Source organism: Myxine glutinosa, chromosome 4 (genome assembly GCF_964187855.1).
Source record: "Myxine glutinosa chromosome 4, kmMyxGlut1.1, whole genome shotgun sequence".
NCBI lineage: Eukaryota > Metazoa > Chordata > Myxini > Myxiniformes > Myxinidae > Myxine > Myxine glutinosa.
In genome coordinates, this window is record NC_136264.1 from 134,621,303 (window position 1) to 134,635,724 (window position 14,422).

Genomic DNA, 14,422 nt, shown 5'->3' on the forward strand with positions numbered 1-14,422 from the left:
AAGCGTTACACCTAGGTCCCCCGTCGGTGAAGTGATGTGAGTTAACAAAGTGGAAGACGCAAGGCGGCCATCTTGGATTTTGACGTGGCGACCCAATTTTCAATAGCGTTCTTCCTTATGCGTAGATACACCCACACCAGATTAGAAGTTAGTCGTTCGTTTATTTTTCAAGATATTTCGCTCACAAGGTTCAGACATATATATGGTGGCGGCCATCTTGGATTTTGACGTGGCGACCCAATTTTCAATAGCGTTCTTCCTTGTGCTTAGATACACCCACACACCAGATTAGAAGTTGGTACTTCGATTATTTTTCAAGATATTCTGCTCACAAGGTTCAGACATACATGGCGGCGGCCATCTTGGATTTTGACGTGGGTTGCACCCACACACCAAATTAGAATTCGGTCCTTTGCTCACGCACGGACGCACGCATGCACGCGCACACACACGGATGGAGGGGAAAACCATAGTCCCCCTTTCGCTCCGCGGTGCGATGGGGGACAATTAGGTCAACCTCTTTTACTTGTTTTTTTAAAGGTATTAATGTTTATTCTGCTGTTATTAATTACCTTAATCCACAGATGTTGATTTGCTGAAATATAACCAATCATTTACAATCTGTTATGGTGTGTCCTGAACTACATACTAATGTCCATAATTATGTACTGTCTCTCAGGTCTCTGAAGGTCGCATTTTTACCATATCCAAAAGTGATGAGTGACGAGTAACAGACAGCTTCATTCATGTGTATCGTTCCGCTCCTCTGTGCATTCATTCTAACGTTACAAATCAGCACAATTTTTCCCCAACATATTGCATTGCACAGAATGAACACCTGATCTTCTTCTGAAAGGCCAACGACAAAAGGAATGCACTCAACTATCTCCAGAAACTGTAGGAGGTTGTCATCAAAGCCGCTGACAAAGGCGGTGCAACAGTAGTTGCATGTCACAGATAAAACCAGAAGTCTTCCGGCAACTTTCCTACACCGATTAATTTTACTCCACGGTCAACAAAAACCTTACCCTGGTGAACCAAATTTTTTTTTTTAAGGACACATAAAATATTTTATTTCCAAACCGGAACCCCACAAACTGCTTCCAAGCTCATTAACACCACTCTGAGAACGTCACAGATTTACTTTTTACCAAGGATCCACAAGGCCAACAGCCTGGACCACCCTATCTCCACCTGTAGCTGCCACTGAACTGATCTCCAGTTATCTTTACAAGATGGCTATACTCATCTAATATTTACCCTTCTTCATCAAGGACACCAATCACACACTTATAATCTTTGAACAGTTCAGGTTTCCATCTAATAACTTCTTATTCACTATGGATATCAAATCCCAAAACACCGTCATCTTCCGACGACAAAGGCTCACTTTTTCCATCTGTGGACCACTTAGGAATTAAGCACAGAAACTCTTCTCCATCTTGCTGAACTGGTCTTCAATCTCAACTGCTTCCTGTTCGTTTGCAGGCAAATTATAAAAGAGTAACGGTGGCATAGCTATGGCCACGAAAATGGGTCCCGGCTATGCAAACCATGTGTTGGTTTACTTGAGAAAAAATTTCTGTCCGTGTCCCGGACACGCCATATCGGCCTCTAGTGTCCTTTGTTTGTGGGAACTCGCTTTGGCTACCTCACTACCCAAAGATTCCCACTCCCAACCAAATCCTGTTTATGGCAGCCGCTGCCAGCACTGCATTTGAAAATCTGCGCACACAGGCAAAGCTCAACATCCACTTTTGAAATGACAGAACAGGCATAATAATGTTGATGCCAAATTTTGGTATAAATAGCTCAGATCTTTGGCTCTGAGTGAAACCGAGAATGCAACCAACACAAATAAACTTTTAAAAGTTCATGAAATAATTTAAATTGATAAATTAACTTAAACTTTTCCCGTCAATTCAGACGGGTACTTTTGCTTGTTCATTATAAAACCTGATTTATAACAGACAGGATTTAGATCCCGATCGAAGTACAAGGAGCATTCTCACTGCTCGTGTGTGCTTTGGGATCAAGTTAATTATAATAATGATAATAATAATAATAATAATAATGCATTTATTTTATATAGCGCTTTTCAGGAAGCCCAAAGATGCTTTGACAGAGTGCAAAACATAATGCATAGCAAAACATAAAAACAATTGCAAAAAAAGAAGAATCAATAGGGAAATATTCAAAGCACAAAGGAGGGAGAAGGAGTGGAGATAGTCAGGGGTTAGATGCTGTGGGTTAAATGTTGAATGCAGTGTTGAACAGGTGGGTCTTGAGTGATGTTTTGAATGTGGTGAGTGAGGAGGAGTCTCTGATGGTGTGAGGTAGTGAGTTCCAGAGGGTGGGAGCAGCGATGGAGAAGGCCATGTCCCCCCAGGATCTGAATTTGGTCCGGATGGGGGGGGGGGGGGGGGGGGTCAGGAGGTTGGTACCAGCAGAGCGGAGGTTGCGGGTGGGAGTGTGTCTGGAGAGGAGGTCAGCCAGGTAGGATGGGGCCAGGTTATGCAGGGCTTTGTAGGTCAAGAGGAGGATTTTGTACTGGATTCTCTGGAAGATGGGGAGCCAGTGAAGCTTGTAAAGGACGGGGGTGATGTGGTCACGGGTCCGGGAATGGGTGAGTAGACGGGCAGCGGAGTTCTGAATGTATTGGAGTTTATTGGCGATTGTTGAGGGTGAACCATAAAGGAGGCTATAAAGGAGTCCAGACGGGAAGTGATGAAGGCGTGGATGAGAGTTTCTGCAGCCACGGAGGAGAGGGATGGACGGAGACGGGCGATGTTTTTCAGGTGAAAGAAGGCTGTCTTTGTGATCTGTTTAGTGTATTTGTCGAAGGAGAGGGTTTGGTCAAAGATGATGCCAAGATTCCGGATGTGAGGGGAGGTGGATACTGGGATACCGTCGATGTTGAGGGCAAAGTTATGGGTGGATTTTATGAGCGTTTTTGGGCCAATGATGATTATTTCAGATTTATCATAGTTAAGTTTGAGGAAGTTGATTTGAAGCCAGGATTTTATTTCAGTGATGCAGTTTGTCAGGATAGAGTGGGTGGCGGTGGAGATGGAGATGGACTTGGTGGAGATGAAAAGCTGGATGTCATCGGCGAAGCAGTGGAATTGGAGACCATGACGGCGGATTAAGTGACCGAGGGGGGACAGGTAAAGGATGAAGAGGAGGGGGCCAAGAACTGAACCTTGGGGGACACCTTGGGGGAGGAGAGCAGTGGGGGATTTGCAGTTATTGATGGAGATGAACTGGCGTCTGTCAGAGAGGTATGATTTAATCCAAGAGAGGGCAGTGCCGGTCGTGTTAAAGGTGATTTCAAGTCGGGTGAGGAGGATGGTGTGATCGATGGTGTCAAAGGCGGCGCTGAGGTCGAGGAGGATGAGAATGTTGAGGTTGCCAGCGTCAGAGGAGAGGAGAAGGTCGTTGGTGATTTTGAGGAGAGCAGTTTCAGTACTGTGGTTGGAGCGGAATCCGGATTGGAATGTTTCATACAGGTTATTGGCAGAGAGGTGATGTTTGAGTTGAGTGGCTACAGCGCGTTCCAAAACTTTTGACAGAAAGGGTAGGTTGGAGATGGGTCTGAAGTTATTTAGGGTGTCAGGGTTTAGTCCAGGTTTTTTCAGAATGGGGGTAACAGCAGCAATTTTGAGGGACGGTGGGACGATGCCTGTAGACAGGGAGGAGTTTATTGTTGCAATGATAAGTGGAGAGAGAGCAGGAAGGGAGGCCTTGACAAAGCTGGAGGGGATGCGGTCAAGAGTGCAGGTGGCAGTTTTCATTCCTATGAGGAGTTCAGAGAGGTCAGTAGGGGAGACTGGGGAGAATTGAGACAGGGGATGGCAGGATAAGGGGGGGCAGGTAGTTTGAGGGGGACCGGGTGCGGCGGTGGTCAAGCTGTTGTAGATGTTTTCAATTTTGCGTTGGAAGAATGAAAGGAAGGAGATGCAGTTGTCTATTGTGAATGACTGGGTGGTGGTGTTCAGGGGGCTGAGGAGTTTGTTTATTGTAGAGAAGAGTGCTTTCGGGTTTCCGGAGCCAGAGTGGATAATTTGAGAGTAGTAGGCGGAGCGGGCGTGGGAGAGGGCATCTTTATAGTGTTGTAGGTGGTCCTTGTAGGCTTGGGAGTGAATTGTGAGACCTGTATTATTGCGGAGTCTTTCAAGTTGGCGAGCACGAGTTTTCATCAGGCGGAGTTCAGGGGTAAACCAGGGAGCAGAATGGGTGAAAGAAACTGTTTTGGTTTTCAGAGGCGCAAGCTGGTCAAGGCAGGAGGAGAGAGTGTGGTTGTAGTAGTCAGTGAGGTCAGAAGGGGTGTGGAGGTCAACGAAGGGAGAAGTGGACATTTTTTCAGAGAGGGTGGATGAGAATGAGGTAGGTGAAAGAGCGTTTAGCTTACGGAAGTTGATTGTGCGATAATGCCTTGGTGCTGGGGTGGGGATGTTGATGGTCAGAGTGATGGCTAAGTGGTCAGAGAGAGTGAGGTCGGAGCCAGAGAGATGGTGCAAAATTAGTCCAGTAGAGCAGACAAGGTCCAAAATGTGACCACGGTTATGGGTAGGAAAGTTGACATGTTGAGTGAGGTTAAAGCAGGTGAGTAAATCAGTGAAGTCAGTGGTTATCGTGGAGTCAGTGGAGTCCATGTGGATATTGAAATCACCAAGGAGGAGGATTGAGGGGGAGAGGGAACATAGCTGGGTCAGAAAGTAGAAGTCAGACAGGAATGATGGGTGTGGTTTGGGAGGGCGGTAGACAACAGCCATGACTGACTGTGTGTGACCAGAGTTTAAAAGCCAGGTGTTCAAATGATGGAGCAGATGCGATGGGGATGAGGCTGGTCCTGATGTCTTGTCGGTGAATTACGGCAATTCCACCACCTCGGCCCTCCGAGCGTGGTTTATTGATGTAAGAATATCCATTGGGTGTGGTGAGGTTGAGTGCGAAGTAGTCCAGAGGTTGTTGCCAGGTCTCAGTGAGACAGAGAAAGTCCAGTTTAATTTCCAGGATGTAGTCGTTCAGGATGAGGCATGTGTTGTTGAGGGACCGGGTATTGAACAGGGTGAGCTTGATGTTGTTTTGTACGGCGGGTATGAATTCAGGTGATTTGACCAGGGTTCGCAGACAGGAGGTGCGATTGTGTGCGTTGTTGTGACCAGGTGCGCTGGGACGATGAGTGGGAGTGCGCTGAGCTGACCAGAGGACGGGGATGGAGTGACCTGATTGTAAATAAACAAACTTACGATCGGAGCCACGGTGAATGTACCTGGGTCGACGCAGGAGTCCATTGGATTTGATTGCAGAGATGCATGATGGGGTGGAGCGGGTATTAAGCAGGAGAAGCCTTGCGGCGGAGTACCGCAGAGCCATGCCAGCAGGAGCGAAGAGACGAGCACAAGGCCAAGGTCGAGGAGTGAAACAATGGCCACAACCCATGGGAGCGGGCCCAAGGAAACAGCGAAGGAGCCGGGCAGGTGAAGCAGAGCCGGGACCGAGCAGAGGGCAGACAGGAGCGAAGAGACGAGCTCGAGGCCAAGGTTGAGGAGGCAAAGCGGCAAATGCAGCGGCAAACGACCGCCGCCGCTAATCAAGATCACGGCGGCAAACCGCCACCACCACCGCTGCAAACAATGGGCACAACCCACGAGAGCGGGCCCGAGGAAACAGCGAAGGAGCCGAGCAGGTGAGGCTAGGAGCAGAGCCGGGACCATGCAGAGGGCAGACAGGAGCGAAGGACGAATTAGAACTGGCTATCTGCAGACAAGGTCCGCAGTGCATGGTCTCTGCTCTGCAGTGGTCCTAAGTCTGTGCAATGGGGATCAGCATCCCAGACAGTCTTGAGTGCTTAGAAAAAAGCATTACCTACAGCATTGGCATGTTGGACCCCCATGGGACTAACGAGCACTTTTCATTCACTTCGACTTGGTTTTTCTCTCTCTGTTTTTACCCTTTTATTTTATATATTTATGGTGGGGGGAGGGAGTCTCAGATAGGAATAAGGTTTTAGCACAGTTCTATTCATGGGAATAAAAAAAACAAAAACATTTTTCTGCATCAATATCCATGTGTAGAGGGAAGTTGTCTGTGCCACATTTGGGGGAGATGGTGCTGTCAAGATTTAGTGGTTAGAAAGGGTAAGGACATCTCATCCAGTGTCACCCCTCATCTGAAGCCAGATTGGGCCTAGATTGGGCCTGGACTGGGTGCAGGTGTCATGGGAGCGTTTATGAAGCCTCATGGGCCTGACCAGAGGAGGCCACAGAAAGGTGGCCCGTGATAGGCTGCATCCTCATCGGGAGTCAGGGTACCAACGGCTCAGTGAGTGGTTGAGGCAGTGGTCATGGCATATGGGACATATGCCACAGACAGCGCTAGCTCCACCTGAGAGATGTGGAAGTTGGACGGGGCAATGGCAAGATTATAAAAAGCAGGCGTATTTTGTTCATGTTCTCTCTGCCTTGGACATTGCTGCCCTTTTCACCTCGAGGCTTGACAACTGCTCACCCTCGCCATACTTGCTGTGCCCAAGCCTCACTGGCTGCGAGAGGAGGCCTTCAAGCTGCGCACCAGTAGCTCTCCATGTCACCGCCCTGAAAACCTGGTCTGATTCTGTGTGGATGCAAGCAGTGTGCACATGGCACCTCGCTGTTTAGCCAAAAACATGACACCATCTTAAGTCTCTCTCTTTTTTTTCTCTCTTCACTTCACCTCACTTTTCTCTCTTCTGCCCTTCTTTTATAAGTCTTTTTATTTTCATTATCCTTATTTATTTATTATTTTATGATTATCTATTAGATTTTCAAGCCAACAGGTCAGAAACCTACTGTTCTTGTTAAGAGTTTTATTAATAATAATAATTATTATTATTATAGTTCCACCGATTTTGTGAAATTATTTGAAAAAAAAATAAAAAAGAAGAAGACGGTTATAGCTGGCTGTGCCAATTTGTGCATGTTTATGGCACACCCTTGGAACTTTATCTGAACAGATTTTGTTTTTTGAATTATGTCCTGTAATGGTGGTCATTTTGGATTGTGTCCCAAACATAAACAATCTTCTTCTCCAAAACTACAACAGCAATCACCCATAAATTTGGCATATGGCTTAAACACCGATAGACAGTATCGAAGTGCAAGTTTGAAACTTCTGCTCCAAAAATTCTGGAAGCTGGCTGTTGTTGTAATAACAAAACACTGAAATTTGACAAATAAGTAACTTACTATTTGTAGTTTGGCCCGTTAATGATGAATGGGTAAAACAAAACAAAAACAAAAAGTAATAAATAAATCAAAAAATAAGCAAACAAACAAATAAAAAAAATACATAAATAAAAAACAACATGACGTTTTTACCTCCGCCACCAAAGGTGGATGAGACAAGGAAGAATCGATTCAATTTTGGTGAAGATCCGGTTCTGGATCCAGCTAGTAGAATTTTTTTAAAGTGATTCCTCACCATATGAGTGATAGGTTGATGATGATGAAAATGATGATTGGAAAGCTCTTGATGAACGTCATCTCGGGATATGCTCCGCAGGTTGGTCGGAGCGATGAAGAGAAGGACAAGTTCTGGTGTGCGATAGAGAAGCTGATGGAAAACGTGAAAGATGAGGAAGTTGTTGTGGTAGGAGGAGACGTAAATGGACATGTGGGAAGGAGTATGGACGGTTTTGAGGGAGTTCATGGGGTTTTTTTGTTTTTGTTTTTTTTGTATACAAGATCGAGGCTCGTGAAAGAGCTAACATTAATCACACAAAAAGACGAACCGACACACAAAACACAAAAAACAAGGGGAGCGGCAGACAAGATGGGGAGAGGGGGAAGGACACAAACACAACATTTGAGAGCAGGGACATCGGGAGGACTTGGGGGGAGGTGGGAGAGGAATAAAACATATGAACACTGCAAGGACTCTGGGGTGAATTACCGGGGGTAGAAAAGATCAAGGTTTTCGATGGGGGAAGATAAGAGATGGTGGTAAACAGCTCTTTTAAAGACCTGGAGGGAGGAGTGGGATTGAAGGGAGTGGGGGAGTTTGTTCCAGAGGTGGGAGAAAAGGGGAATGAAAGAGTGAAGGTGAGCAGAGAGCCTAGACTTTGGCAGTTTAACCATAAGAGGGTTGCAGGCAGATCTTGTGCGACCTGAAGGAATATTGGGGGGACAGAGCACAGAGAGAGCTGGAGGAGCAAGGCCGGAGAGGAGTCTGTAGAAGACAGAAAGACCACCAGCCTGCCTGCGGTGAGTGAGTGAAAGGCCCTCGGAGTTGACCATCGCAGGAGATTCCAATGATTCTGAAAGCTTTGGCCTCAACAGCGTGAAGCCGAGCAAGGTGTGAGGCAGGAGCACCAGCCCAGAGGGGGGAACAGTATTCCATTGAGCTGCGGATGAAAGCCTTGTATGTGGTGAGGAGCTCAGGTGTGCCAAGGAAGGACTTCGCACGACGGAGGATGCCCAGTCGGCGACTGGCTTTGGAGGCCAGCTTGGAAATGTGGTTTTCCCAAGAAAGATCATGGCAGATAGTGAGACCCAAAAGCTTGAGCCACAGAACTTCTTGGAGAGGATTGTTGAGAAAGTAGATGGGAGGGTTTTCCAGTCGGTCCTTTCGGAGAGACATTGTAAGAGTGTGAGATTTGTCAGGATTGAAAGACATGTTCCACTTGTTTGACCAGTCTGTGATTTTGTCCAGGTCTGCAGAGAGTGAGGAGGCTGCAGACTGCCGATCTGAGGGATGAGGAATGGAGCGGCAGATAGTGGAGTCGTCAGCAAAGAGAAAGAGAGGATTTTCCAGAGAGTCAGAGAGATCATTGATGAAGACCAGAAATAGCACAGGGCCCAGAACACTGCCTTGGGGAACTCCAGCCAGAACAGGAAGGGAAGATGAGAGAAATCCATTCAGGGCCACACGTTGCCTACGACCAGAGAGGAAATCCGCAAGCCATGAGTGGAGATTTCCCTGAATACCATAGGAGGTGAGTTTGGTGAGCAGAGCTGGGTGCCAGACCGTATCGAAGGCACGTGATATGTCAAGTGAGACAGCTCTGATTTCCTGTTTGGCATTGAGGACCTCCATCCATTGTTGAGACAGCAGAAGCAACATGTCCAGAGTAGAATGACCTGGTCTGAATCCAAATTGATGATCAGAGATCAAGCCATTGGAGAAGAGGAAGGATTTGATATCCGAAGCAATGATGGATTCCATGACTTTGCTGATAATTGGGAGCAGGCTGATTGGTCTGTAGTTGCAAGGATCTGTTTTTGCACCTTTTTTGTGTAAAGCGGTAATGTTTGCTGATTTCCAAGATGCTGGCAGATGACCTTGAGCAAAAGAGAGGGTGAAAAGAACAGAGAGAGGGTGAGATAGAGTGGCAGAGCAGGATTTTAGGACCCGAGGGCTGATGCCATCTGGTCCAGTTGCAGAATCAGAGTCGAGGTTTGATAAAAACTTCTCCACCTTGTCAGGAGAGAAGGACACAGAGTCCAGGAGCAGTTGGGTTCGACCAGGAAAGGTGGGAACAGAGAGAGATGGGTTTGGGACACAAGATTTTGAGGCAAACACAGAGTTGAGGCATTCGGCTTTGTCACGTGCGGTGTCAACTGTGTAGCCATTTGAGGTAAGGGAGGGGATGGAGGGGGAACAAACACCAGAAACGGATTTGACCAGATGCCACCAGGATTTGGAGGAAGGAGACAGGTTTGAGAGTTCAATCTTGAGTGTGGAGAGATAGTGCTTCCTGGCACTCCTGAGGGTAGAAACACACTTGTTTCGAGCTTGGTGGAAGGAACTGAGATTGCCTTCAGTTGGATTTGCCTTCCAAGACGCAAAGGCAAGTTGTTTCAGGGCAACTGCCTCACCACAAGATTCAGTGTACCATGGACGGGAGGAAGGGTAAGACAACTGAAGACGAGATGGGATAAATCTGTGCATGAGAGCAGTTTGCTTTGGAAGAATTCTCAGGAAGAATTGATGTCAGAGGCATTAGAGATGGGAGACCAGTCCAGTTGATTGATGGCTGCTTGCAGACCGTGCCAGTCGGCCTGAGTGAAATGCCAGACTCGTCGGCGCTGAGGAGGCTCTCTGAGAATGGCCAGTGAGATGTCCACTTTAACAAGCACATGATCAGAAGAACCGATTGGAGCAGAAGAAGAGCAGCAGACATTTGCAGGGAAGGTAGTCATAACCAAGTCCAGAAGAGAAGATACTCCATTGACTGAGATCCGGGTCGGGAAATTGACAGATTGTGTCAGTCCCAATGAGTCGCAGAAGTCCTTTGCTGAGGTGCCATGGCTGGTGAGAGATGAACCCACACCCAGCCAGCTGGCATGATGACAGTTGAAGTCGCCACATATGAGGAAGAGAGAGTTTGGATGAGTTGATAGAAGTTGGTCCATGTTGTCCGACAGAGAAATGTAAATGGAGTCATCACTGTTTGGAGGACGGTACAGAACACATATGAACAAAAGGTGGGAGCGGAGAGGAAGCCGTAGCCAGAGGTACTCCTGTGGGTGGGGTGGAGAGAGGGCAGTGCAGGGAGAGTGAGGAAGAGAGTTTTTGATAAAGATAGCCACCCCACCACCAGGATGAGGCTCAGGTCTATCGTACCGGAGGAGGGAGTAACCAGGAAGAGATATTAAGGAATCAGAGACATCTTGAAGGAGGAAAGTTTCTGTTAAGCAGATCAAGTCTGGATTTTCAGAAGCAACCTGAATGGAGAGATCAATCAGGTTTGAGCGAAGGCCCCGGATGTTTGAGGTCCATACCGTTAGTGAGGAGAGAGGGGGAGCATCGGGTGCAGACAAGGGAGGGGAGGGGTAGGGTCAGATGAAGGGTGAGAGGGGGATGTAGGAAGAGCAGTTGATAGTGTGTCAGAGATTACAGAAGAGTTACAAGAAAGGGAAGGATGAGGAGGACGAAAGGTTTGATGGTGATGGAATGAGGCACAGTGAGAGTTTGTTTGAGGGGGGGGGCAGAGGAAAGTAGAAGGTTGGGGGAGGTGGAGGTATGGCATAGAAGGGAGACGAAGTGGGGAGGAGGCAGCTTTGAGGAGGTGGGAGGAGGGAGAATTTGGGAGGGATGGTTGGGGGGGAGATTTGAAGGGGAGGGGCAAGGGGGGAGTTTAGAAAGTGGATGATTAATGAAAGATGGACATATATAACAAATTGGGTTTGTTGTGATTTTCAAGTTAGCGATTCGTTTAAGAACGATGGAGGAGGGATGGAATGAATGAGAATTTAGAGCATGCAGTGATTTGGAATCATAAGAGATTGAATATTTTTTTGAAATGGAATGAGTTGAAGAGGAAATTGAAAGGAGCCTTTTAAATAAGAAGAAAAACAGCGTGTTGTAATAAACCACTGAATAAAACACTGAAGGGGATAGTTGAATCATATTTAAACAGAACTGTGAAGAACAATCTTATATTCACAAAAATACCAATGGGGAGAGGAAGCCTCGAGCGACGACCACGAGTCACTTGAACAGGGCAAAAGGTGGAAGGCAATTGGAAAATGGGGGCGGGGCGAGACAGCGCACGTGGGCAGAGGCAAAAGCACACGAGGAGAAAAGGAAATAAAAGTTTTTTTTTTTTTTTTTTTTTTTGGGGGGGGGGGGGAGGGGGGTGTGGGGGTTACAACGTTAGACAAATAGTAGATGTTTGGTGAAGCTTGGTGCAGAAGGGGAAATCAAAAAAGCTAGCAAAAAGGCGAAGGAAGGAACAACCTTCGACGGGGGAAGCCTGAGGCTGCAAGGCCTTGCTCGCGACGCGGCAAACAAACGATTAATTTATGAAAGATAAACACCGAGAAACTTCCAAGGTGCACACTATAAGTTCACACACCGAAAGATAAATACAGTTTCGACAAAATACAATTGTGAACAGACTTAACTTTGAAAAACGTGTGGACCGTCGAAAACCCCTGCCACCGTCTCCAAGGGTTACGGATATGATGTGAGAAATGGAGAAGGTGAAAGGATTTTGGAGTTTGCTGATGGAGCTGATTTGTAATACTCAGTTCCAGAAAGAGGATAATAAGCTTGTTACATACACGTCAGGTGGGTCGACGACAACCGTTGACTACCTGATGGTGCGTAGGCGAGATAGGGGACACCTCCAGGACACAAAGGTGATCCCGGGGGAGGAGGCTGTTTCACAGCACCACTTGGTTGTCTGCGACATAAGGGTGAAAGGTGCGAGGAGAGCTCGGCGGGTGAAGTACCAACCGAGAATGAAGGTGTGGAGGTTGAAAGAGGTGACAGTAAGGGAGGCATTATTTTAAAAGAGAGGCTGAGTAGGGTAGAGGATGATGTGGTTGAGCTTGAAAGTGATTGGATGTCAATGAAGGATAGTCTATTGGGAGCCGTTGGTGAGGTATGTGGATGGACAAAAGGACCACCGAGGCACTCGGAAACATGGTGGTGGGATGATGAAGTTGGAAAGAGGATTGAAGAGAAGAGGAAGAAGTTCAAGGAGTGGCAGAAGGCGAAGGGTACGGGAGCAGAAAAAGCAGAGCATGAAAGTTATAAGGCAGCCAAGAAGGCTGCAAAGAAAGAGGTAGCAAAGGCGCAGGAGGCATGCAGGAAAATGTTCGGAGAACACTTGGCTTCGGAAGAGGATCAGAGAGCGGTATTCAGGATTGCAAAGCAGATAGCGAAAGAGAGGTGTGATGTGATGGGGGTGAGTTGCTTGAAGGATGAAGTGGGACAAATCGTTGTGGACCCAGATGGAATTAAAGGAAGATGGATAAGATATATGGAAATGCTGTTGAATACAGAGAATGAATGGGATGGAAACATAGAGAGTAACCCAGTTTTAGGACCGGCAGAGAAGATAACTGAGAAGGAAGTTGAGGAAGCGATAAAAGCAATGAAGAGTAGAAAAGCGGGAGGGCCGACGGGAGTTGTGGGAGATATGTTGAAGGCAGCAGGAAGTTTGGGTGTGAAGAGAATGACAGAGATCTGTAATCTGGTGGTGAAAGAAGGCTGCATTCCAGTGGATTGGGTACTGAGTACCCTCGTCCCTCTATACAAGGGGAAAGGTGACCCTCTGGAGTGTGGCTCGTACCGAGCGATAAAGTTATTGGAGCATGGAATGAAGGTATTGGAAAGGGTGTTGGAGAGGAGGATAAGGAAGAAGGTGAAGATCGACGAAATGCAGTTTGGATTTATGCCAGGAAGAGGAACGACAGACACGCTCTTTATTGTGAGGCAGTTGCAGGAGAAGTACATGGAGAAGAGGAAGAAGTTGTTTCTTGGGTTTGTTGATCTGGAGAAAGCATTCGATGGAGTTCCACATGAAGTATTGACATGATTGAGGAAGTTAGGAGTGGAGGAATGGTTGATCAGAGTAGTGATGGCAATGTACAAAAGAGCGCGCACAGCTGAAAGGACGAAGGACGGGAACAGTGGTGAGTTTGAGGTGAAGGCGGGAGTGCATCAGGGGGTCAGTACTAAGTCCACTACTATTTGTAGCTGTGATGGAGGTGCTGGCTCAGAACGTAAAGGAAGGTTTACCGTGGGAGTTATTGCATGCAGATGATCTGGTGTTGATTGCGAAAAGTATGGATGGACTGAAGGCAAAGATGAACAAGTGGAAGGAATGTATGGAGACAAAAGGTCTGAAGGTGAATATCGGAAAGACGAAGGTGATGGCAAGTGGTAAAGCATGTGGTGAGGTGGAAAGAACTGGGAAGTGGCCATGTGCTGTGTGTGCAGGAATGATGTTGGAGTGAACTCCATTCAATGTACAATGTGCTCTGAGTGGGTTCTTCAAAAATGCAGTGGTCTGAGAGGGTCATTAACCAGTGTGGCAGCTACATTTAAATGTAAGGTGTGCACAGAGGGAGCTGCAGATGCAGGAAATGTTGAGTTGGATCTTGGAGACGGCGTGAAGCTGGAAGGTGTGAAAACATTTTGCTACCTCGGAGACATGCTGAATGGAGAAGGTGGATCAGACTCGGCAACGGTTGCTCGAGTGAGATGTCCATGGAAGAAGTTTCGGGAACTGAGTGGCGTGCTGATGGGGAGGGGAGTGTCGTTGAAGCTGAAGGGAAAGGTGTATGCTGCATGTGTGAGAAGTGTTATGATTTATGGGAGCGAGACATGGGTAATGAACGTAGAGCAGCAACGAAGGCTAGAAAGGGTGGAAATGCAAATGGTTCGGTGGATGTGTGGAGTATCGTTGAGAGAGAGGAAGACAAATGATGAATTGTGAAAGACGATGGGAATAGAGCCTGTGATTGATGCTGTGAAGAGGAACAAGTTGAGATGGTTTGGTCATGTGTTGAGGAAGGATGAAAGTGACTGGTTGAGAAGAGGGATGGAAATGAATGTAGAAGGAAGTAGAGGACGGGGAAGACTGGGAAAGACGTGGCTAAAGATGGTGGAAGAAGACATGCGGGCAAGGGGGTTAACAAGGAGA

At 47.2% G+C, this 14,422-nt stretch overlaps 1 protein-coding gene across 8 annotated transcripts in view; it reads right to left on the reverse strand.

Moving 5' to 3' along the window:
• LOC137425265 (splicing regulator ARVCF) overlaps positions 1 to 14,422 on the reverse strand; it is a 193,337-nt gene that overhangs the window by 2,110 nt on the left and 176,805 nt on the right. The gene's annotated exons all lie outside the window — the stretch shown is intronic.